A 24,216-nucleotide genomic window follows, 5' to 3' on the forward strand; every position below is an offset into this window, starting at 1 on the left:
ACCCTCTGAAAGTAATACCCTACGTGGCTAAATTCTGTAGTGTAGTGGATATCACCTTGGCCTAACATGCATAAAGGTCCCTCGTTCGAAATCAGGCAGAAACCCTTTTGCTATCCATTATCATGTGCACAGTCAGTCTGGGTGGATTGCCTTGTAAAAGGGGTTGTCTCAGCTCTAACAATTAGAAAGGCAATACTTTTGGTTTTAGTACTACAAAGTTCGATAAAGATCCTTTCATCCCAAAACCCCTGAGGAGTAAACTTCCACGACCGTGGTATTCTTCTTGCTGGGAAGCTACGCTCTGAAGTAGCTCGTCAAAGTCGCCGATTTCTGTGGTGTAGCGGTTATCAAGTTCGCCTCACACGTGAAAGGTCCCTGGCCTGAAACCAGGCAGAAACACAATTGTTGTTATTTTAAGATGACATTCACACTCAAGCTGTGTCAGTGGGTTGACTAAGTACTTACACATGCTTGCAATGGTCGTCGTTCAATTTCAGTTTTGAGTTACCTGTTGAGGAGTTCCTTTCCTGCAATTGCATGCCCTCTTCTTGGTGCACGCGATATGGCAAACAGCATGTGCAAATTGGTCAAAGAAATCGAAAAGGGTTATGCGAGACTACAGAAGAAAGTTAAGAACCAATTTCTAAACAGCCTCAGTTTGGACAAAGCCACCACATACTATTAATCGAAATAGAGACTTTCTCCAATGAAAAATAGCTGCACTTGCAGCAGCAGCCCTAGGATGTCAATTACAACAGGCGGAGATACTGTCCACTATACTAACGAGGACTGGAACAGCACTGCCCCCGGCCATGCCCCTGGTGTAGTTACGCCGTTCTGATGCCATTACTTTTACTCGCTCAAGGTTGGACAAAAATGAATCAATTGTCAAATTACGCTCCTACGTTCTCCGTCAATCTGCATTTGAAAAGGAACGTTACCTACGGGCCTGAATGTGAAAACCTGCTTTTGCCTGTTAGATCTTTTGCAGTCACTCCAGAGTAGTCGCCGAAAAAAGGCTGTGTCTTTGACAGAGCGGACGATTACTGGTTAAAGTTGCAATGGTCGTTATTCAATTTCAGTTTTGAGTATCTGTTGACTACAATTGCGCGCCCTCTTCTTGTTGGACGCGATATGGCAAACAGCATGTGCAAATTGGTCAAAGAAATCAAAAAGGGTTTTGCGAGACTACAGAAGATTGTTAAAAACCAATTTCTAAACAGCCTTTGTTTCTCCCATGAAAAACAGCTGCACTGAAGAAGCAGCCCTAGGATGTCAATTACCACAGCTTCAATCCCCTCTCCACGCTACACTGGCTTAGCATTGGACCGATCAGCCTCCACATATGAGCATGGTCCCCATTAAGCTGAGAAAGTACCTATTGTGCACTAGGATTTTGGAAAGCCCCTTAGAGTCGACCTTGCACGATAATGTGTCGCTTTGTGCTTAGATGCTACCCTCTGAAAGTAATACCCTACGTGGCTAAATTCTGTAGTGTAGTGGATATCACCTTGGCCTAACATGCATAAAGGTCCCTCGTTCGAAATCAGGGAGAAACCCTTTTGCTATCCATTATCATGTGCACAGTCAGTCTGGGTGGATTGCCTTGTAAAAGGGGTTGTCTCAGCTCTAACAATTAGAAAGGCAACACTTTTGGTTTTAGTACTACAAAGTTCGATAAAGATCCTTTCATCCCAAAACCCCTGAGGAGTAAACTTCCACGACCGTGGTATTCTTCTTGCTGGGAAGCTACGCTCTGAAGTAGCTCGTCAAAGTCGCCGATTTCTGTGGTGTAGCGGTTATCAAGTTTGCCTCACACGTGAAAGGTCCCTGGCCTGAAATCAGGCAGAAACACAATTGTTGTTATTTTAAGATGACATTTACACTCAAGCTGTGTCAGTGGGTTGACTAAGTTCTTACACATGCTTGCTCCGTAAAACAACCTGAAATCACAGAATGGCACACATAGAGACTACCTTCCAAACCGTCTTAAGTACAAAAACAAAAGGTTAGGGAACTCTTGGCATCGTACGCAAGACAGAGGTGGTGTAATGCTGAAGCCCGGGATCGAACCAGGGACCTTTAGATCTTCAGTCTAACGCTCTCCCAACTGAGCTATTTTGGCACAACACCCGATGACTTCTTCTGGCCATCATTTGGAAATGCAAGCCTCCTCAACCAAGGCGAAGACGTATTGCGGGAAATTTCAACTGTCCGGGACAAAGGCAAAAAGACTCTCCCCGTCGGGGAATCGAACCCCGGTCTTCCGCGTGACAGGCGGAGATACTGTCCACTATACTAACGAGGACTGGAAAAGCACTGCTCGTTTGCAGTCACGCCAGAGTAGTCGCTGGACAAAGGCTGTGTGCCTTTGACTGAGCGGACCATTACTGGCTAAAGTTGCAATGGTCGTCGTTCAATTTCAGTTTTGAGTACCTGTTGAGGAGTTCCTTTCCTGCAATTGCATGCCCTCTTCTTGGTGCACGCGATATGGCAAACAGCATGTGCAAATTGGTCAAAGAAATCGAAAAGGGCAAGCAGCAAGTGCAAATTGGTCAAAGAAATCGAAAAGGGTTATGCGAGACTACAGAAGATTGTTAAGAACCAATTTCTAAACAGCCTTTGTTTCTCCCATGAAAAACAGCTGCACTGAAGCAGCACCCCTAGGATGTCAATTACCACAGCTTCAATCCCCTCTCCACGCTACACTGGCTTAGCATTGGACCGATCAGCCTCCACATATGAGCATGGTCCCCATTAAGCTGAGAAAGTACCTATTGTGCACTAGGATTTTGGAAAGCCCCTTAGAGTCGACCTTGCACGATAATGTGTCGCTTTGTGGTTAGATGCTTCTCTGAAAGTAATACCCTACGTGGCTAAATTCTGTAGTGTAGTGGATATCACCTTGGCCTAACATGCATAAAGGTCCCTCGTTCGAAATCAGGCAGAAACCCTTTTGCTATCCATTATCATGTGCACAGTCAGTCTGGGTGGATTGCCTTGTAAAAGGGGTTGTCTCAGCTCTAACAATTAGAAAGGCAATACTTTTGGTTTTAGTACTACAAAGTTCGATAAAGATCCTTTCATCCCAAAACCCCTGAGGAGTAAACTTCCACGACCGTGGTATTCTTCTTGCTGGGAAGCTACGCTCTGAAGTAGCTCGTCAAAGTCGCCGATTTCTGTGGTGTAGCGGTTATCAAGTTCGCCTCACACGTGAAAGGTCCCTGGCCTGAAACCAGGCAGAAACACAATTGTTGTTATTTTAAGATGACATTCACACTCAAGCTGTGTCAGTGGGTTGACTAAGTACTTACACATGCTTGCAATGGTCGTCGTTCAATTTCAGTTTTGAGTTACCTGTTGAGGAGTTCCTTTCCTGCAATTGCATGCCCTCTTCTTGGTGCACGCGATATGGCAAACAGCATGTGCAAATTGGTCAAAGAAATCGAAAAGGGTTATGCGAGACTACAGAAGAAAGTTAAGAACCAATTTCTAAACAGCCTCAGTTTGGACAAAGCCACCACATACTATTAATCGAAATAGAGACTTTCTCCAATGAAAAATAGCTGCACTTGCAGCAGCAGCCCTAGGATGTCAATTACAACAGGCGGAGATACTGTCCACTATACTAACGAGGACTGGAACAGCACTGCCCCCGGCCATGCCCCTGGTGTAGTTACGCCGTTCTGATGCCATTACTTTTACTCGCTCAAGGTTGGACAAAAATGAATCAATTGTCAAATTACGCTCCTACGTTCTCCGTCAATCTGCATTTGAAAAGGAACGTTACCTACGGGCCTGAATGTGAAAACCTGCTTTTGCCTGTTAGATCTTTTGCAGTCACTCCAGAGTAGTCGCCGAAAAAAGGCTGTGTCTTTGACAGAGCGGACGATTACTGGTTAAAGTTGCAATGGTCGTTATTCAATTTCAGTTTTGAGTATCTGTTGACTACAATTGCGCGCCCTCTTCTTGTTGGACGCGATATGGCAAACAGCATGTGCAAATTGGTCAAAGAAATCAAAAAGGGTTTTGCGAGACTACAGAAGATTGTTAAAAACCAATTTCTAAACAGCCTTTGTTTCTCCCATGAAAAACAGCTGCACTGAAGAAGCAGCCCTAGGATGTCAATTACCACAGCTTCAATCCCCTCTCCACGCTACACTGGCTTAGCATTGGACCGATCAGCCTCCACATATGAGCATGGTCCCCATTAAGCTGAGAAAGTACCTATTGTGCACTAGGATTTTGGAAAGCCCCTTAGAGTCGACCTTGCACGATAATGTGTCGCTTTGTGCTTAGATGCTACCCTCTGAAAGTAATACCCTACGTGGCTAAATTCTGTAGTGTAGTGGATATCACCTTGGCCTACCATGCATAAAGGTCCCTCGTTCGAAATCAGGGAGAAACCCTTTTGCTATCCATTATCATGTGCACAGTCAGTCTGGGTGGATTGCCTTGTAAAAGGGGTTGTCTCAGCTCTAACAATTAGAAAGGCAACACTTTTGGTTTTAGTACTACAAAGTTCGATAAAGATCCTTTCATCCCAAAACCCCTGAGGAGTAAACTTCCACGACCGTGGTATTCTTCTTGCTGGGAAGCTACGCTCTGAAGTAGCTCGTCAAAGTCGCCGATTTCTGTGGTGTAGCGGTTATCAAGTTCGCCTCACACGTGAAAGGTCCCTGGCCTGAAACCAGGCAGAAACACAATTGTTGTTATTTTAAGATGACATTCACACTCAAGCTGTGTCAGTGGGTTGACTAAGTTCTTACACATGCTTGCAATGGTCGTCGTTCAATTTCAGTTTTGAGTTACCTGTTGAGGAGTTCCTTTCCTGCAATTGCATGCCCTCTTCTTGGTGCACGCGATATGGCAAACAGCATGTGCAAATTGGTCAAAGAAATCGAAAAGGGTTATGCGAGACTACAGAAGAAAGTTAAGAACCAATTTCTAAACAGCCTCAGTTTGGACAAAGCCACCACATACTATTAATCGAAATAGAGACTTTCTCCAATGAAAAATAGCTGCACTTGCAGCAGCAGCCCTAGGATGTCAATTACAACAGGCGGAGATCCTGTCCACTATACTAACGAGGACTGGAACAGCACTGGCCCCGGCCATGCCCCTGGTGTACTTACGCTGTTCTGATGCCATTACTTTTAATCGCTCAAGGTTGGACAAAAATGCATCACTTGTCAAATTACGCCCCTACGTTCTCCGGCAATCTGCATTTGAAAAGGAACGTTACCTACGGGCCTGAATGTGAAAGCCTGCTTTTGCCTACGCTCTGAAGTAGCTCGTCAAAGTCGCCGGTATCTGTGGTGTAGCGGTTATCAAGTTTGCCTCACACGTGAAAGGTCCCTGGCCTGAAATCAGGCAGAAACACAATTGTTGTTATTTTAAGATGACATTTACACTCAAGCTGTGTCAGTGGGTTGACTAAGTTCTTACACATGCTTGCTCCGTAAAACAACCTGAAATCACAGAATGGCACACATAGAGACTACCTTCCAAACCGTCTTAAGTACAAAAACAAAAGGTTAGGGAACTCTTGGCATCGTACGCAAGACAGAGGTGGTGTAATGCTGAAGCCCGGGTTCGAACCAGGGACCTTTAGATCTTCAGTCTAACGCTCTCCCAACTGAGCTATTTTGGCACAACACCCGATGACTTCTTCTGGCCATCATTTGGAAATGCAAGCCTCCTCAACCAAGGCGAAGACGTATTGCGGGAAATTTCAACTGTCCGGGACAAAGGCAAAAAGACTCTCCCCGTCGGGGAATCGAACCCCGGTCTTCCGCGTGACAGGCGGAGATACTGTCCACTATACTAACGAGGACTGGAAAAGCACTGCTCGTTTGCAGTCACGCCAGAGTAGTCGCTGGACAAAGGCTGTGTGCCTTTGACTGAGCGGACCATTACTGGCTAAAGTTGCAATGGTCGTCGTTCAATTTCAGTTTTGAGTACCTGTTGAGGAGTTCCTTTCCTGCAATTGCATGCCCTCTTCTTGGTGCACGCGATATGGCAAACAGCATGTGCAAATTGGTCAAAGAAATCGAAAAGGGCAAGCAGCAAGTGCAAATTGGTCAAAGAAATCGAAAAGGGTTATGCGAGACTACAGAAGAAAGTTAAGAACCAATTTGTAAACAGCCTCAGTTTGGAAAAAGCCACCACATACTATTAATGGAAATAGAGACTTTCTCCCATGAAAAATAGCTGCACTTGCAGCAGCAGCCCTAGGATGTCAATTACAACAGGCGGAGATACTGTCCACTATACTAACGAGGATTGGAAAAGCACTGCTCGTTTGCAGTCACACCAGAGTAGTCGCTGGACAAAGGCTGTGTGCCTTTGACTGAGCGGACCATTACTGGCTAAAGTTGCAATGGTCGTCGTTCAATTTCAGTTTTGAGTACCTGTTGAGGAGTTCCTTTCCTGCAATTGCATGCCCTCTTCTTGGTGCACGCGATATGGCAAACAGCATGTGCAAATTGGTCAAAGAAATCGAAAAGGGCAAGCAGCAAGTGCAAATTGGTCAAAGAAATCGAAAAGGGTTATGCGAGACTACAGAAGAAAGTTAAGAACCAATTTGTAAACAGCCTCAGTTTGGACAAAGCCACCACATACTATTAATGGAAATAGAGACTTTCTCCCATGAAAAATAGCTGCACTTGCAGCAGCAGCCCTAGGATGTCAATTACAACAGGCGGAGATACTGTCCACTATACTAACGAGGACTGGAACAGCACTGCCCCCGGCCATGCCCCTGGTGTAGTTACGCCGTTCTGATGCCATTACTTTTACTCGCTCAAGGTTGGACAAAAATGAATCAATTGTCAAATTACGCTCCTACGTTCTCCGTCAATCTGCATTTGAAAAGGAACGTTACCTACGGGCCTGAATGTGAAAACCTGCTTTTGCCTGTTAGATCTTTTGCAGTCACTCCAGAGTAGTCGCCAAAAAAAGGCTGTGTCTTTGACAGAGCGGACGATTACTGGCTAAAGTTGCAATGGTCGTTATTCAATTTCAGTTTTGAGTATCTGTTGACTACAATTGCGCGCCCTCTTCTTGTTGGACGCGATATGGCAAACAGCATGTGCAAATTGGTCAAAGAAATCAAAAAGGGTTTTGCGAGACTACAGAAGATTGTTAAGAACCAATTTCTAAACAGCCTTTGTTTCTCCCATGAAAAACAGCTGCACTGAAGCAGCACCCCTAGGATGTCAATTACCACAGCTTCAATCCCCTCTCCACGCTACACTGGCTTAGCATTGGACCGATCAGCCTCCACATATGAGCATGGTCCCCATTAAGCTGAGAAAGTACCTATTGTGCACTAGGATTTTGGAAAGCCCCTTAGAGTCGACCTTGCACGATAATGTGTCGCTTTGTGCTTAGATGCTACCCTCTGAAAGTAATACCCTACGTGGCTAAATTCTGTAGTGTAGTGGATATCACCTTGGCCTACCATGCATAAAGGTCCCTCGTTCGAAATCAGGGAGAAACCCTTTTGCTATCCATTATCATGTGCACAGTCAGTCTGGGTGGATTGCCTTGTAAAAGGGGTTGTCTCAGCTCTAACAATTAGAAAGGCAACACTTTTGGTTTTAGTACTACAAAGTTCGATAAAGATCCTTTCATCCCAAAACCCCTGAGGAGTAAACTTCCACGACCGTGGTATTCTTCTTGCTGGGAAGCTACGCTCTGAAGTAGCTCGTCAAAGTCGCCGATTTCTGTGGTGTAGCGGTTATCAAGTTCGCCTCACACGTGAAAGGTCCCTGGCCTGAAACCAGGCAGAAACACAATTGTTGTTATTTTAAGATGACATTCACACTCAAGCTGTGTCAGTGGGTTGACTAAGTTCTTACACATGCTTGCAATGGTCGTCGTTCAATTTCAGTTTTGAGTTACCTGTTGAGGAGTTCCTTTCCTGCAATTGCATGCCCTCTTCTTGGTGCACGCGACATGGCAAACAGCATGTGCAAATTGGTCAAAGAAATCGAAAAGGGTTATGCGAGACTACAGAAGAAAGTTAAGAACCAATTTCTAAACAGCCTCAGTTTGGACAAAGCCACCACATACTATTAATCGAAATAGAGACTTTCTCCAATGAAAAATAGCTGCACTTGCAGCAGCAGCCCTAGGATGTCAATTACAACAGGCGGAGATCCTGTCCACTATACTAACGAGGACTGGAACAGCACTGGCCCCGGCCATGCCCCTGGTGTACTTACGCTGTTCTGATGCCATTACTTTTAATCGCTCAAGGTTGGACAAAAATGCATCACTTGTCAAATTACGCCCCTACGTTCTCCGGCAATCTGCATTTGAAAAGGAACGTTACCTACGGGCCTGAATGTGAAAGCCTGCTTTTGCCTACGCTCTGAAGTAGCTCGTCAAAGTCGCCGGTATCTGTGGTGTAGCGGTTATCAAGTTTGCCTCACACGTGAAAGGTCCCTGGCCTGAAATCAGGCAGAAACACAATTGTTGTTATTTTAAGATGACATTTACACTCAAGCTGTGTCAGTGGGTTGACTAAGTTCTTACACATGCTTGCTCCGTAAAACAACCTGAAATCACAGAATGGCACACATAGAGACTACCTTCCAAACCGTCTTAAGTACAAAAACAAAAGGTTAGGGAACTCTTGGCATCGTACGCAAGACAGAGGTGGTGTAATGCCGAAGCCCGGGATCGAACCAGGGACCTTTAGATCTTCAGTCTAACGCTCTCCCAACTGAGCTATTTTGGCACAACACCCGATGACTTCTTCTGGCCATCATTTGGAAATGCAAGCCTCCTCAACCAAGCCGAAGACGTATTGCGGGAAATTTCAACTGTCCGGGACAAAGGCAAAAAGACTCTCCCCGTCGGGGAATCGAACCCCGGTCTTCCGCGTGACAGGCGGAGATACTGTCCACTATACTAACGAGGACTGGAAAAGCACTGCTCGTTTGCAGTCACGCCAGAGTAGTCGCTGGACAAAGGCTGTGTGCCTTTGACTGAGCGGACCATTACTGGCTAAAGTTGCAATGGTCGTCGTTCAATTTCAGTTTTGAGTACCTGTTGAGGAGTTCCTTTCCTGCAATTGCATGCCCTCTTCTTGGTGCACGCGATATGGCAAACAGCATGTGCAAATTGGTCAAAGAAATCAAAAAGGGTTTTGCGAGACTACAGAAGATTGTTAAAAACCAATTTCTAAACAGCCTTTGTTTCTCCCATGAAAAATAGCTGCACTGAAGAAGCAGCCCTAGGATGTCAATTACCACAGCTTCAATCCCCTCTCCACGCTACACTGGCTTAGCATTGGACCGATCAGCCTCCACATATGAGCATGGTCCCCATTAAGCTGAGAAAGTACCTATTGTGCACTAGGATTTTGGAAAGCCCCTTAGAGTCGACCTTGCACGATAATGTGTCGCTTTGTGGTTAGATGCTACCCTCTGAAAGTAATACCCTACGTGGCTAAATTCTGTAGTGTAGTGGATATCACCTTGGCCTAACATGCATAAAGGTCCCTCGTTCGAAATCAGGCAGAAACCCTTTTGCTATCCATTATCATGTGCACAGTCAGTCTGGGTGGATTGCCTTGTAAAAGGGGTTGTCTCAGCTCTAACAATTAGAAAGGCAATACTTTTGGTTTTAGTACTACAAAGTTCGATAAAGATCCTTTCATCCCAAAACCCCTGAGGAGTAAACTTCCACGACCGTGGTATTCTTCTTGCTGGGAAGCTACGCTCTGAAGTAGCTCGTCAAAGTCGCCGATTTCTGTGGTGTAGCGGTTATCAAGTTCGCCTCACACGTGAAAGGTCCCTGGCCTGAAACCAGGCAGAAACACAATTGTTGTTATTTTAAGATGACATTCACACTCAAGCTGTGTCAGTGGGTTGACTAAGTACTTACACATGCTTGCAATGGTCGTCGTTCAATTTCAGTTTTGAGTTACCTGTTGAGGAGTTCCTTTCCTGCAATTGCATGCCCTCTTCTTGGTGCACGCGATATGGCAAACAGCATGTGCAAATTGGTCAAAGAAATCGAAAAGGGTTATGCGAGACTACAGAAGAAAGTTAAGAACCAATTTCTAAACAGCCTCAGTTTGGACAAAGCCACCACATACTATTAATCGAAATAGAGACTTTCTCCAATGAAAAATAGCTGCACTTGCAGCAGCAGCCCTAGGATGTCAATTACAACAGGCGGAGATCCTGTACACTATACTAACGAGGACTGGAACAGCACTGCTCGTTTGCAGTCACGCCAGAGTAGTCGCTGGACAAAGGCTGTGTGCCTTTGACTGAGCGGACCATTACTGGCTAAAGTTGCAATGGTCGTCGTTCAATTTCAGTTTTGAGTACCTGTTGAGGAGTTCCTTTCCTGCAATTGCATGCCCTCTTCTTGGTGCACGCGATATGGCAAACAGCATGTGCAAATTGGTCAAAGAAATCGAAAAGGGCAAGCAGCAAGTGCAAATTGGTCAAAGAAATCGAAAAGGGTTATGCGAGACTACAGAAGAAAGTTAAGAACCAATTTCTAAACAGCCTCAGTTTGGACAAAGCCACCACATACTATTAATCGAAATAGAGACTTTCTCCCATGAAAAATAGCTGCACTTGCAGCAGCAGCCCTAGGATGTCAATTACAACAGGCGGAGATACTGTCCACTATACTAACGAGGACTGGAACAGCACTGCCCCCGGCCATGCCCCTGGTGTAGTTACGCCGTTCTGATGCCATTACTTTTACTCGCTCAAGGTTGGACAAAAATGAATCAATTGTCAAATTACGCTCCTACGTTCTCCGTCAATCTGCATTTGAAAAGGAACGTTACCTACGGGCCTGAATGTGAAAACCTGCTTTTGCCTGTTAGATCTTTTGCAGTCACTCCAGAGTAGTCGCCGAAAAAAGGCTGTGTCTTTGACAGAGCGGACGATTACTGGCTAAAGTTGCAATGGTCGTTATTCAATTTCAGTTTTGAGTATCTGTTGACTACAATTGCGCGCCCTCTTCTTGTTGGACGCGATATGGCAAACAGCATGTGCAAATTGGTCAAAGAAATCAAAAAGGGTTTTGCGAGACTACAGAAGATTGTTAAGAACCAATTTCTAAACAGCCTTTGTTTCTCCCATGAAAAACAGCTGCACTGAAGCAGCACCCCTAGGATGTCAATTACCACAGCTTCAATCCCCTCTCCACGCTACACTGGCTTAGCATTGGACCGATCAGCCTCCACATATGAGCATGGTCCCCATTAAGCTGAGAAAGTACCTATTGTGCACTAGGATTTTGGAAAGCCCCTTAGAGTCGACCTTGCACGATAATGTGTCGCTTTGTGGTTAGATGCTACCCTCTGAAAGTAATACCCTACGTGGCTAAATTCTGTAGTGTAGTGGATATCACCTTGGCCTAACATTCGAAATCAGGCAGAAACCCTTTTGCTATCCATTATCATGTGCACAGTCAGTCTGGGTGGATTGCCTTGTAAAAGGGGTTGTCTCAGCTCTAACAATTAGAAAGGCAACACTTTTGGTTTTAGTACTACAAAGTTCGATAAAGATCCTTTCATCCCAAAACCCCTGAGGAGTAAACTTCCACGACCGTGGTATTCTTCTTGCTGGGAAGCTACGCTCTGAAGTAGCTCGTCAAAGTCGCCGATTTCTGTGGTGTAGCGGTTATCAAGTTCGCCTCACACGTGAAAGGTCCCTGGCCTGAAACCAGGCAGAAACACAATTGTTGTTATTTTAAGATGACATTCACACTCAAGCTGTGTCAGTGGGTTGACTAAGTACTTACACATGCTTGCAATGGTCGTCGTTCAATTTCAGTTTTGAGTTACCTGTTGAGGAGTTCCTTTCCTGCAATTGCATGCCCTCTTCTTGGTGCACGCGATATGGCAAACAGCATGTGCAAATTGGTCAAAGAAATCGAAAAGGGTTATGCGAGACTACAGAAGAAAGTTAAGAACCAATTTCTAAACAGCCTCAGTTTGGACAAAGCCACCACATACTATTAATCGAAATAGAGACTTTCTCCAATGAAAAATAGCTGCATTTGCAGCAGCAGCCCTAGGATGTCAATTACAACAGGCGGAGATACTGTCCACTATACTAACGAGGACTGGAACAGCACTGGCCCCGGCCATGCCCCTGGTGTAGTTACACTGTTCTGATGCCATTACTTTTAATCGCTCAAGGTTGGACAAAAATGCATCACTTGTCAAATTACGCCCCTACGTTCTCCGGCAATCTGCATTTGAAAAGGAACGTTACCTACGGGCCTGAATGTGAAAGCCTGCTTTTGCCTACGCTCTGAAGTAGCTCGTCAAAGTCGCCGGTATCTGTGGTGTAGCGGTTATCAAGTTCGCCTCACACGTGAAAGGTCCCTGGCCTGAAATCAGGCAGAAACACAATTGTTGTTATTTTAAGATGACATTTACACTCAAGCTGTGTCAGTGGGTTGACTAAGTTCTTACACATGCTTGCTCCGTAAAACAACCTGAAATCACAGAATGGCACACATAGAGACTACCTTCCAAACCGTCTTAAGTACAAAAACAAAAGGTTAGGGGACTCTTGGCATCGTACGCAAGACAGAGGTGGTGTAATGCCGAAACCCGGGATCAAACCAGGGACCTTTAGATCTTCAGTCTAACGCTCTCCCAACTGAGCTATTTCGGCACAACAACCGATGACTTCTTCTGGCCATCATTTGCAAATGCAAGCCTCCTCAACCAAGCCGAAGACGTATTGCGGGAAATTTCAACTGTCCGGGACAAAGGCAAAAAGACTCTCCCCGTCGGGGAATCGAACCCCGGTCTTCCGCGTGACAGGCTGAGATACTGTCCACTATACTAACGAGGACTGGAAAAGCACTGCTCGTTTGCAGTCACGCCAGAGTAGTCGCTGGACAAAGGCTGTGTGCCTTTGACTGAGCGGACCATTACTGGCTAAAGTTGCAATGGTCGTCGTTCAATTTCAGTTGTGAGTACCTGTTGAGGAGTTCCTTTCCTGCAATTGCATGCCCTCTTCTTGGTGCACGCGATATGGCAAACAGGATGTGCAAATTGGTCAAAGAAATCGAAAAGGGCAAGCAGCAAGTGCAAATTGGTCAAAGAAATCGAAAAGGATTATGCGAGACTACAGAAGAAAGTTAAGAACCAATTTCTAAACAGCCTCAGTTTGGACAAAGCCACCACATACTATTAATCGAAATAGAGACTTTCTCCCATGAAAAATAGCTGCACTTGCAGTAGCAGCCCTAGGATGTCAATTACAACAGGCGGAGATACTGTCCACTATACTAACGAGGACTGGAACAGCACTGCCCCCGGCCATGCCCCTGGTGTAGTTACGCCGTTCTGATGCCATTACTTTTACTCGCTCAAGGTTGGACAAAAATGAATCAATTGTCAAATTACGCTCCTACGTTCTCCGTCAATCTGCATTTGAAAAGGAACGTTACCTACGGGCCTGAATGTGAAAACCTGCTTTTGCCTGTTAGATCTTTTGCAGTCACTCCAGAGTAGTCGCCGAAAAAAGGCTGTGTCTTTGACAGAGCGGACGATTACTGGTTAAAGTTGCAATGGTCGTTATTCAATTTCAGTTTTGAGTATCTGTTGACTACAATTGCGCGCCCTCTTCTTGTTGGACGCGATATGGCAAACAGCATGTGCAAATTGGTCAAAGAAATCAAAAAGGGTTTTGCGAGACTACAGAAGATTGTTAAGAACCAATTTCTAAACAGCCTTTGTTTCTCCCATGAAAAACAGCTGCACTGAAGAAGCAGCCCTAGGATGTCAATTACCACAGCTTCAATCCCCTCTCCACGCTACACTGGCTTAGCATTGGACCGATCAGCCTCCACATATGAGCATGGTCCCCATTAAGCTGAGAAAGTACCTATTGTGCACTAGGATTTTGGAAAGCCCCTTAGAGTCGACCTTGCACGATAATGTGTCGCTTTGTGCTTAGATGCTACCCTCTGAAAGTAATACCCTACGTGGCTAAATTCTGTAGTGTAGTGGATATCACCTTGGCCTAACATGCATAAAGGTCACTCGTTCGAAATCAGGCAGAAACCCTTTTGCTATCCTTTATCATGTGCACAGTCAGTCTGGGTGGATTGCCTTGTAAAAGGGGTTGTCTCAGCTCTAACAATTAGAAAGGCAACACTTTTGGTTTTAGTACTACAAAGTTCGATAAAGATCCTTTCATCCCAAAACCCCTGAGGAGTAAACTTCCACGACCGTGGTATTCTTCTTGCTGGGAAGCTACGCTCTGAAGTAGCTCGTCAAAGTCGCCGATTTCTGTGGTGTAGCGGTTATCAAGTTCGCCTCACACGTGAAAGGTCCCTGGCCTGAAACCAGGCAGAAACACAATTGTTGTTATTTTAAGACGACATTCACACTCAAGATGTGTCAGTGGGTTGACTAAGTTCTTACACATGCTTGCAATGGTTGTCGTTCAATTTCAGTTTTGAGTTACCTGTTGAGGAGTTCCTTTCCTGCAATTGCATGCCCTTTTCTTGGTACACGCGATATGGCAAACAGCATGTGCAAATTGGTCAAAGAAATCGAAAAGGGTTGTGCGAGACTACAGAAGAAAGTTAAGAACCAATTTCTAAACAGCCTCAGTTTGGACAAAGCCACCACATACTATTAATCGAAATAGAGACTTTCTCCAATGAAAAATAGCTGCATTTGCAGCAGCAGCCCTAGGATGTCAATTACAACAGGCGGAGATACTGTCCACTATACTAACGAGGACTGGAACAGCACTGGCCCCGGCCATGCCCCTGGTGTAGTTACACTGTTCTGATGCCATTACTTTTAATCGCTCAAGGTTGGACAAAAATGCATCACTTGTCAAATTACGCCCCTACGTTCTCCGGCAATCTACATTTGAAAAGGAACGTTACCTACGGGCCTGAATATGAAAGCCTGCTTTTGCCTACACTCTGAAGTAGCTCGTCAAAGTCGCCGGTATCTGTGGTGTAGCGGTTATCAAGTTCGCCTCACACGTGAAAGGTCCCTGGCCTGAAATCAGGCAGAAACACAATTGTTGTTATTTTAAGATGACATTTACTCTCAAGCTGTGTCAGTGGGTTGACTAAGTTCTTACACATGCTTGCTCCGTAAAACAACCTGAAATCACAGAATGGCACACATAGAGACTACCTTCCAAACCGTCTTAAGTACAAAAACAAAAGGTTACGGGACTCTTGGCATCGTACGCAAGACAGAGGTGGTGTAATGCCAAAACCCGGGATCAAACCAGGGGACCTTTAGATCTTCAGTCTAACGCTCTCCCAACTGAGCTATTTCGGCACAACAACCGATGACTTCTTTTGGCCATCATTTGAAAATGCAAGCCTCCTCAACCAAGCCGAAGACGTATTGCGGGAAATTTCAACTGTCCGGGACAAAGGCAAAAAGACTCTCCCCGTCAGGGAATCGAACCCCGGTCTTCCGCGTGACAGGCGAAGATACTGTCCACTATACTAACGAGGACTGGAAAAGCACTGCTCGTTTGCAGTCACGCCAGAGTAGTCGCTGGACAAAGGCTGTGTGCCTTTGACTGAGCGGACCATTACTGGCTAAAGTTGCAATGGTCGTCGTTCAATTTCAGTTTTGAGTACCTGTTGAGGAGTTCCTTTCCTGCAATTGCATGCCCTCTTCTTGGTGCACGCGATATGGCAAACAGCATGTGCAAATTGGTCAAAGAAATCAAAAAGGGTTTTGCGAGACTACAGAAGATTGTTAAAAACCAATTTCTAAACAGCCTTTGTTTCTCCCATGAAAAACAGCTGCACTGAAGAAGCAGCCCTAGGATGTCAATTACCACAGCTTCAATCCCCTCTCCACGCTACACTGGCTTAGCATTGGACCGATCAGCCTCCACATATGAGCATGGTCCCCATTAAGCTGAGAAAGTACCTATTGTGCACTAGGATTTTGGAAAGCCCCTTAGAGTCGACCTTGCACGATAATGTGTCGCTTTGTGGTTAGATGCTACCCTCTGAAAGTAATACCCTACGTGGCTAAATTCTGTAGTGTAGTGGATATCACCTTGGCCTAACATGCATAAAGGTCTCTCGTTCGAAATCAGGCAGAAACCCTTTTGCTATCCATTATCATGTGCACAGTCAGTCTGGGTGGATTGCCTTGTAAAAGGGGTTGTCTCAGCTCTAACAATTAGAAAGGCAACACTTTTGGTTTTAGTACTACAAAGTTCGATAAAGATCCTTTCATCCCAAAACCCCTGAGGAGTAAACTTCCACGACCGTGGTATTCTTCTTGCTGGGAAGCTACGCTCTGAAGTAGCTCGTCAAAGTCGCCGATTTCTGTGGTGTAGCGGTTATCAAGTTCGCCTCACACGTGAAAGGTCCCTGGCCTGAAACCAGGCAGAAACACAATTGTTGTTATTTTAAGATGACATTCACACTCAAGCTGTGTCAGTGGGTTGACTAAGTTCTTACACATGCTTGCAATGGTCGTCGTTCAATTTCAGTTTTGAGTTACCTGTTGAGGAGTTCCTTTCCTGCAATTGCATGCCCTCTTCTTGGTGCACGCGATATGGCAAACAGCATGTGCAAATTGGTCAAAGAAATCGAAAAGGGTTATGCGAGACTACAGAAGAAAGTTAAGAACCAATTTCTAAACAGCCTCAGTTTGGACAAAGCCACCACATACTATTAATCGAAATAGAGACTTTCTCCAATAAAAAATAGCTGCACTTGCAGCAGCAGCCCTAGGATGTCAATTACAACAGGCGGAGATCCTGTCCACTATACTAACGAGGACTGGAACAGCACTGGCCCCGGCCATGCCCCTGGTGTAGTTACGCTGTTCTGATGCCATTACTTTTAATCGCTCAAGGTTGGACAAAAATGCATCACTTGTCAAATTACACCCCTACGTTCTCCAGCAATCTGCATTTGAAAAGAAACGTTACCTACGGGCCTGAATGTGAAAGCCTGCTTTTGCCTACGCTCTGAAGTAGCTCGTCAAAGTCGCCGGTATCTGTGGTGTAGCGGTTATCAAGTTCGCCTCGCACGTGAAAGGTCCCTGGCCTGAAATCAGGCAGAAACACAATTGTTGTTATTTTAAGATGACATTTACTCTCAAGCTGTGTCAGTGGGTTGACTAAGTTCTTACACATGCTTGCTCCGTAAAACAACCTGAAATCACAGAATGGCACACATAGAGACTACCTTCCAAACCGTCTTAAGTACAAAAACAAAAGGTTACGGGACTCTTGGCATCGTACGCAAGACAGAGGTGGTGTAATGCCAAAACCCGGGATCAAACCAGGGGACCTTTAGATCTTCAGTCTAACGCTCTCCCAACTGAGCTATTTCGGCACAACAACCGATGACTTCTTTTGGCCATCATTTGAAAATGCAAGCCTCCTCAACCAAGCCGAAGACGTATTGCGGGAAATTTCAACTGTCCGGGACAAAGGCAAAAAGACTCTCCCCGTCAGGGAATCGAACCCCGGTCTTCCGCGTGACAGGCGGAGATACTGTCCACTATACTAACGAGGACTGGAAAAGCACTGCTCGTTTGCAGTCACGCCAGAGTAGTCGCTGGACAAAGGCTGTGTGCCTTTGACTGAGCGGACCATTACTGGCTAAAGTTGCAATGGTCGTCGTTCAATTTCAGTTTTGAGTACCTGTTGAGGAGTTCCTTTCCTGCAATTGCATGCCCTCTTCTTGGTGCACGCGATATGGCAAACAGCATGTGCAAATTGGTCAAAGAAATCGAAAAGGGCAAGCAGCAAGTGCAAATTGGTCAAAGAAATCGAAAAGGGTTATGCGAGACTACAGAAGAAAGTTAAGAACCAATTTGTAAACAGCCTCAGTTTGGACAAAGCCACCACATACTATTAATGGAAATAGAGACTTTCTCCCATGAAAAATAGCTGCACTTGCAGCAGCAGCCCTAGGATGTCAATTACAACAGGCGGAGATACTGTCCACTATACTAACGAGGACTGGAACAGCACTGCCCCCGGCCATGCCCCTGGTGTAGTTACGCCGTTCTGATGCCATTACTTTTACTCGCTCAAGGTTGGACAAAAATGAATCAATTGTCAAATTACGCTCCTACGTTCTCCGTCAATCTGCATTTGAAAAGGAACGTTACCTACGGGCCTGAATGTGAAAACCTGCTTTTGCCTGTTAGATCTTTTGCAGTCACTCCAGAGTAGTCGCCGAAAAAAGGCTGTGTCTTTGACAGAGCGGACGATTACTGGCTAAAGTTGCAATGGTCGTTATTCAATTTCAGTTTTGAGTATCTGTTGACTACAATTGCGCGCCCTCTTCTTGTTGGACGCGATATGGCAAACAGCATGTGCAAATTGGTCAAAGAAATCAAAAAGGGTTTTGCGAGACTACAGAAGATTGTTAAGAACCAATTTCTAAACAGCCTTTGTTTCTCCCATGAAAAACAGCTGCACTGAAGCAGCACCCCTAGGATGTCAATTACCACAGCTTCAATCCCCTCTCCACGCTACACTGGCTTAGCATTGGACCGATCAGCCTCCACATATGAGCATGGTCCCCATTAAGCTGAGAAAGTACCTATTGTGCACTAGGATTTTGGAAAGCCCCTTAGAGTCGACCTTGCACGATAATGTGTCGCTTTGTGGTTAGATGCTACCCTCTGAAAGTAATACCCTACGTGGCTAAATTCTGTAGTGTAGTGGATATCACCTTGGCCTAACATGCATAAAGGTCCCTCGTTCGAAATCAGGCAGAAACCCTTTTGCTATCCATTATCATGTGCACAGTCAGTCTGGGTGGATTGCCTTGTAAAAGGGGTTGTCTCAGCTCTAACAATTAGAAAGGCAACACTTTTGGTTTTAGTACTACAAAGTTCGATAAAGATCCTTTCATCCCAAAACCCCTGAGGAGTAAACTTCCACGACCGTGGTATTCTTCTTGCTGGGAAGCTACGCTCTGAAGTAGCTCGTCAAAGTCGCCGATTTCTGTGGTGTAGCGGTTATCAAGTTCGCCTCACACGTGAAAGGTCCCTGGCCTGAAACCAGGCAGAAACACAATTGTTGTTATTTTAAGATGACATTCACACTCAAGCTGTGTCAGTGGGTTGACTAAGTACTTACACATGCTTGCAATGGTCGTCGTTCAATTTCAGTTTTGAGTTACCTGTTGAGGAGTTCCTTTCCTGCAATTGCATGCCCTCTTCTTGGTGCACGCGATATGGCAAACAGCATGTGCAAATTGGTCAAAGAAATCGAAAAGGGTTATGCGAGACTACAGAAGAAAGTTAAGAACCAATTTCTAAACAGCCTCAGTTTGGACAAAGCCACCACATACTATTAATCGAAATAGAGACTTTCTCCAATGAAAAATAGCTGCACTTGCAGCAGCAGCCCTAGGATGTCAATTACAACAGGCGGAGATCCTGTCCACTATACTAACGAGGACTGGAACAGCACTGCTCGTTTGCAGTCACGCCAGAGTAGTCGCTGGACAAAGGCTGTGTGCCTTTGACTGAGCGGACCATTACTGGCTAAAGTTGCAATGGTCGTCGTTCAATTTCAGTTTTGAGTACCTGTTGAGGAGTTCCTTTCCTGCAATTGCATGCCCTCTTCTTGGTGCACGCGATATGGCAAACAGCATGTGCAAATTGGTCAAAGAAATCGAAAAGGGCAAGCAGCAAGTGCAAATTGGTCACAGAAATCGAAAAGGGTTATGCGAGACTACAGAAGAAAGTTAAGAACCAATTTGTAAACAGCCTCAGTTTGGAAAAAGCCACCACATACTATTAATGGAAATAGAGACTTTCTCCCATGAAAAATAGCTGCACTTGCAGCAGCAGCCCTAGGATGTCAATTACAACAGGCGGAGATACTGTCCACTATACTAACGAGGATTGGAAAAGCACTGCTCGTTTGCAGTCACACCAGAGTAGTCGCTGGACAAAGGCTGTGTGCCTTTGACTGAGCGGACCATTACTGGCTAAAGTTGCAATGGTCGTCGTTCAATTTCAGTTTTGAGTACCTGTTGAGGAGTTCCTTTCCTGCAATTGCATGCCCTCTTCTTGGTGCACGCGATATGGCAAACAGCATGTGCAAATTGGTCAAAGAAATCGAAAAGGGCAAGCAGCAAGTGCAAATTGGTCAAAGAAATCGAAAAGGGTTATGCGAGACTACAGAAGAAAGTTAAGAACCAATTTGTAAACAGCCTCAATTTGGACAAAGCCACCACATACTATTAATGGAAATAGAGACTTTCTCCCATGAAAAATAGCTGCACTTGCAGCAGCAGCCCTAGGATGTCAATTACAACAGGCGGAGATACTGTCCACTATACTAACGAGGACTGGAACAGCACTGCCCCCGGCCATGCCCCTGGTGTAGTTACGCCGTTCTGATGCCATTACTTTTACTCGCTCAAGGTTGGACAAAAATGAATCAATTGTCAAATTACGCTCCTACGTTCTCCGTCAATCTGCATTTGAAAAGGAACGTTACCTACGGGCCTGAATGTGAAAACCTGCTTTTGCCTGTTAGATCTTTTGCAGTCACTCCAGAGTAGTCGCCGAAAAAAGGCTGTGTCTTTGACAGAGCGGACGATTACTGGCTAAAGTTGCAATGGTCGTTATTCAATTTCAGTTTTGAGTATCTGTTGACTACAATTGCGCGCCCTCTTCTTGTTGGACGCGATATGGCAAACAGCATGTGCAAATTGGTCAAAGAAATCAAAAAGGGTTTTGCGAGACTACAGAAGATTGTTAAGAACCAATTTCTAAACAGCCTTTGTTTCTCCCATGAAAAACAGCTGCACTGAAGCAGCACCCCTAGGATGTCAATTACCACAGCTTCAATCCCCTCTCCACGCTACACTGGCTTAGCATTGGACCGATCAGCCTCCACATATGAGCATGGTCCCCATTAAGCTGAGAAAGTACCTATTGTGCACTAGGATTTTGGAAAGCCCCTTAGAGTCGACCTTGCACGATAATGTGTCGCTTTGTGGTTAGATGCTACCCTCTGAAAGTAATACCCTACGTGGCTAAATTCTGTAGTGTAGTGGATATCACCTTGGCCTACCATGCATAAAGGTCCCTCGTTCGAAATCAGGGAGAAACCCTTTTGCTATCCATTATCATGTGCACAGTCAGTCTGGGTGGATTGCCTTGTAAAAGGGTTTGTCTCAGCTCTAACAATTAGAAAGGCAACACTTTTGGTTTTAGTACTACAAAGTTCGATAAAGATCCTTTCATCCCAAAACCCCTGAGGAGTAAACTTCCACGACCGTGGTATTCTTCTTGCTGGGAAGCTACGCTCTGAAGTAGCTCGTCAAAGTCGCCGATTTCTGTGGTGTAGCGGTTATCAAGTTCGCCTCACACGTGAAAGGTCCCTGGCCTGAAACCAGGCAGAAACACAATTGTTGTTATTTTAAGATGACATTCACACTCAAGCTGTGTCAGTGGGTTGACTAAGTTCTTACACATGCTTGCAATGGTCGTCGTTCAAATTCAGTTTTGAGTTACCTGTTGAGGAGTTCCTTTCCTGCAATTGCATGCCCTCTTCTTGGTGCACGCGATATGGCAAACAGCATGTGCAAATTGGTCAAAGAAATCGAAAAGGGTTATGCGAGACTACAGAAGAAAGTTAAGAACCAATTTCTAAACAGCCTCAGTTTGGACAAAGCCACCACATACTATTAATCGAAATAGAGACTTTCTCCAATGAAAAATAGCTGCACTTGCAGCAGCAGCCCTAGGATGTCAATTACAACAGGCGGAGATCCTGTCCACTATACTAACGAGGACTGGAACAGCACTGGCCCCGGCCATGCCCCTGGTGTACTTACGCTGTTCTGATGCCATTACTTTTAATCGCTCAAGGTTGGACAAAAATGCATCACTTGTCAAATTACGCCCCTACGTTCTCCGGCAATCTGCATTTGAAAAGGAACGTTACCTACGGGCCTGAATGTGAAAGCCTGCTTTTGCCTACGCTCTGAAGTAGCTCGTCAAAGTCGCCGGTATCTGTGGTGTAGCGGTTATCAAGTTTGCCTCACACGTGAAAGGTCCCTGGCCTGAAATCAGGCAGAAACACAATTGTTGTTATTTTAAGATGACATTTACACTCAAGCTGTGTCAGTGGGTTGACTAAGTTCTTACACATGCTTGCTCCGTAAAACAACCTGAAATCACAGAATGGCACACATAGAGACTACCTTCCAAACCGTCTTAAGTACAAAAACAAAAGGTTAGGGAACTCTTGGCATCGTACGCAAGACAGAGGTGGTGTAATGCCGAAGCCCGGGATCGAACCAGGGACCTTTAGATCTTCAGTCTAACGCTCTCCCAACTGAGCTATTTTGGCACAACACCCGATGACTTCTTCTGGCCATCATTTGGAAATGCAAGCCTCCTCAACCAAGCCGAAGACGTATTGCGGGAAATTTCAACTGTCCGGGACAAAGGCAAAAAGACTCTCCCCGTCGGGGAATCGAACCCCGGTCTTCCGCGTGACAGGCGGAGATACTGTCCACTATACTAACGAGGACTGGAAAAGCACTGCTCGTTTGCAGTCACGCCAGAGTAGTCGCTGGACAAAGGCTGTGTGCCTTTGACTGAGCGGACCATTACTGGCTAAAGTTGCAATGGTCGTCGTTCAATTTCAGTTTTGAGTACCTGTTGAGGAGTTCCTTTCCTGCAATTGCATGCCCTCTTCTTGGTGCACGCGATATGGCAAACAGCATGTGCAAATTGGTCAAAGAAATCAAAAAGGGTTTTGCGAGACTACAGAAGATTGTTAAAAACCAATTTCTAAACAGCCTTTGTTTCTCCCATGAAAAACAGCTGCACTGAAGAAGCAGCCCTAGGATGTCAATTACCACAGCTTCAATCCCCTCTCCACGCTACACTGGCTTAGCATTGGACCGATCAGCCTCCACATATGAGCATGGTCCCCATTAAGCTGAGAAAGTACCTATTGTGCACTAGGATTTTGGAAAGCCCCTTAGAGTCGACCTTGCACGATAATGTGTCGCTTTGTGGTTAGATGCTACCCTCTGAAAGTAATACCCTACGTGGCTAAATTCTGTAGTGTAGTGGATATCACCTTGGCCTAACATGCATAAAGGTCCCTCGTTCGAAATCAGGCAGAAACCCTTTTGCTATCCATTATCATGTGCACAGTCAGTCTGGGTGGATTGCCTTGTAAAAGGGGTTGTCTCAGCTCTAACAATTAGAAAGGCAACACTTTTGGTTTTAGTACTACAAAGTTCGATACAGATCCTTTCATCCCAAAACCCCTGAGGAGTAAACTTCCACGACCGTGGTATTCTTCTTGCTGGGAAGCTACGCTCTGAAGTAGCTCGTCAAAGTCGCCGATTTCTGTGGTGTAGCGGTTATCAAGTTCGCCTCACACGTGAAAGGTCCCTGGCCTGAAACCAGGCAGAAACACAATTGTTGTTATTTTAAGATGACATTCACACTCAAGCTGTGTCAGTGGGTTGACTAAGTACTTACACATGCTTGCAATGGTCGTCGTTCAATTTCAGTTTTGAGTTACCTGTTGAGGAGTTCCTTTCCTGCAATTGCATGCCCTCTTCTTGGTGCACGCGATATGGCAAACAGCATGTGCAAATTGGTCAAAGAAATCGAAAAGGGTTATGCGAGACTACAGAAGAAAGTTAAGAACCAATTTCTAAACAGCCTCAGTTTGGACAAAGCCACCACATACTATTAATCGAAATAGAGACTTTCTCCAATGAAAAATAGCTGCACTTGCAGCAGCAGCCCTAAGATGTCAATTACAACAGGCGGAGATCCTGTCCACTATACTAACGAGGACTGGAACAGCACTGGCCCCGGCCATGCCCCTGGTGTAGTTACGCTGTTCTGATGCCATTACTTTTAATCGCTCAAGGTTGGACAAAAATGCATCACTTGTCAAATTACGCCCCTACGTTCTCCAGCAATCTGCATTTGAAAAGGAACGTTACCTACGGGCCTGAATGTGAAAGCCTGCTTTTGCCTACGCTCTGAAGTAGCTCGTCAAAGTCGCCGGTATCTGTGGTGTAGCGGTTATCAAGTTCGCCTCACACGTGAAAGGTCCCTGGCCTGAAATCAGGCAGAAACACAATTGTTGTTATTTTAAGATGACATTTACTCTCAAGCTGTGTCAGTGGGTTGACTAAGTTCTTACACATGCTTGCTCCGTAAAACAACCTGAAATC

General features: G+C 45.4%; 8 non-coding genes across 8 annotated transcripts; all 8 read right to left on the minus strand.

Annotated features, from left to right (window-relative positions):
- Window positions 1-2,236: 2,236 nt before the first annotated feature.
- Window positions 2,237-2,308, minus strand: trnad-guc (transfer RNA aspartic acid (anticodon GUC)). Its single transcript has one exon. It is a non-coding gene; the product is annotated as a tRNA-Asp (tRNA).
- Window positions 2,309-5,764: 3,456 nt separating this feature from the next.
- Window positions 5,765-5,836, minus strand: trnad-guc (transfer RNA aspartic acid (anticodon GUC)). Its single transcript has one exon. It is a non-coding gene; the product is annotated as a tRNA-Asp (tRNA).
- Window positions 5,837-8,676: 2,840 nt separating this feature from the next.
- Window positions 8,677-8,749, minus strand: trnaf-gaa (transfer RNA phenylalanine (anticodon GAA)). Its single transcript has one exon. It is a non-coding gene; the product is annotated as a tRNA-Phe (tRNA).
- Window positions 8,750-8,860: 111 nt separating this feature from the next.
- On the minus strand, window positions 8,861-8,932 carry trnad-guc (transfer RNA aspartic acid (anticodon GUC)). The gene has a single exon. It is a non-coding gene; the product is annotated as a tRNA-Asp (tRNA).
- A 3,666-nt stretch (window positions 8,933-12,598) lies between these two features.
- trnaf-gaa (transfer RNA phenylalanine (anticodon GAA)) lies at window positions 12,599-12,671 on the minus strand. The gene has a single exon. It is a non-coding gene; the product is annotated as a tRNA-Phe (tRNA).
- Window positions 12,672-17,466: 4,795 nt separating this feature from the next.
- trnad-guc (transfer RNA aspartic acid (anticodon GUC)) lies at window positions 17,467-17,538 on the minus strand. Its single transcript has one exon. It is a non-coding gene; the product is annotated as a tRNA-Asp (tRNA).
- Window positions 17,539-22,282: 4,744 nt separating this feature from the next.
- trnaf-gaa (transfer RNA phenylalanine (anticodon GAA)) lies at window positions 22,283-22,355 on the minus strand. The gene has a single exon. It is a non-coding gene; the product is annotated as a tRNA-Phe (tRNA).
- A 111-nt stretch (window positions 22,356-22,466) lies between these two features.
- On the minus strand, window positions 22,467-22,538 carry trnad-guc (transfer RNA aspartic acid (anticodon GUC)). The gene has a single exon. It is a non-coding gene; the product is annotated as a tRNA-Asp (tRNA).
- Window positions 22,539-24,216: the final 1,678 nt, after the last annotated feature.

The sequence above is a fragment of the Channa argus genome, unplaced genomic scaffold, assembly GCF_033026475.1.
Source record: "Channa argus isolate prfri unplaced genomic scaffold, Channa argus male v1.0 Contig074, whole genome shotgun sequence".
Lineage (NCBI taxonomy): Eukaryota > Metazoa > Chordata > Actinopteri > Anabantiformes > Channidae > Channa > Channa argus.